This window comes from Pteropus vampyrus, unplaced genomic scaffold, assembly GCF_000151845.1.
Source record: "Pteropus vampyrus isolate Shadow unplaced genomic scaffold, Pvam_2.0 Scaffold6924, whole genome shotgun sequence".
In the NCBI taxonomy this organism is placed as follows: Eukaryota; Metazoa; Chordata; class Mammalia; order Chiroptera; family Pteropodidae; genus Pteropus; species Pteropus vampyrus.
The window spans coordinates 1-402 of record NW_011895705.1 but is presented as its reverse complement, the minus strand read 5'-3'; the positions used below and the strand labels follow the sequence as shown (position 1 = coordinate 402).

Sequence of the window (402 nt, the reverse complement as noted above, 5' to 3'; positions counted from 1 at the left end):
CAATAATATACTTTTTTAATTTTATTTTTTAGGCAAGGCAACCCTTGGCTGACCTCACAGATTGCAAGGACGTTGTCAGCTTACAATTCCTTACTTTTTTTTATTTTTTACGCCTACAGCACCTGGTCTTCCTAGGTGGTCTCCCATCCAAATACTAACCAGGCCCGACTCTGTTTAGCTTCCGAGATCAGATGGGATCAGGCTTGTTCAGGGTGGCATAGCCATAGAGTATCATTAATAATATTTCAATGTTGATCAGTCAAAACTTATCGATAGCAACTATTAACTAATACAAATAGGTACCACTTATTCAGTAGCTTAATAAGCATGTGCTCCTTCCTAGGTTTCAGATAGAGCCTGCATCCCTCAACTCCCCCTGCTCCCCATGTAGAGGAGTCTCTA

General features: G+C 40.8%; 1 pseudogene; it reads right to left on the bottom strand.

The window, feature by feature from the left end:
* Positions 1–110: 110 nt before the first annotated feature.
* Positions 111–229, bottom strand: LOC111734812 (annotated as a pseudogene).
* Between the last annotated feature and the right edge of the window lie 173 nt (positions 230–402).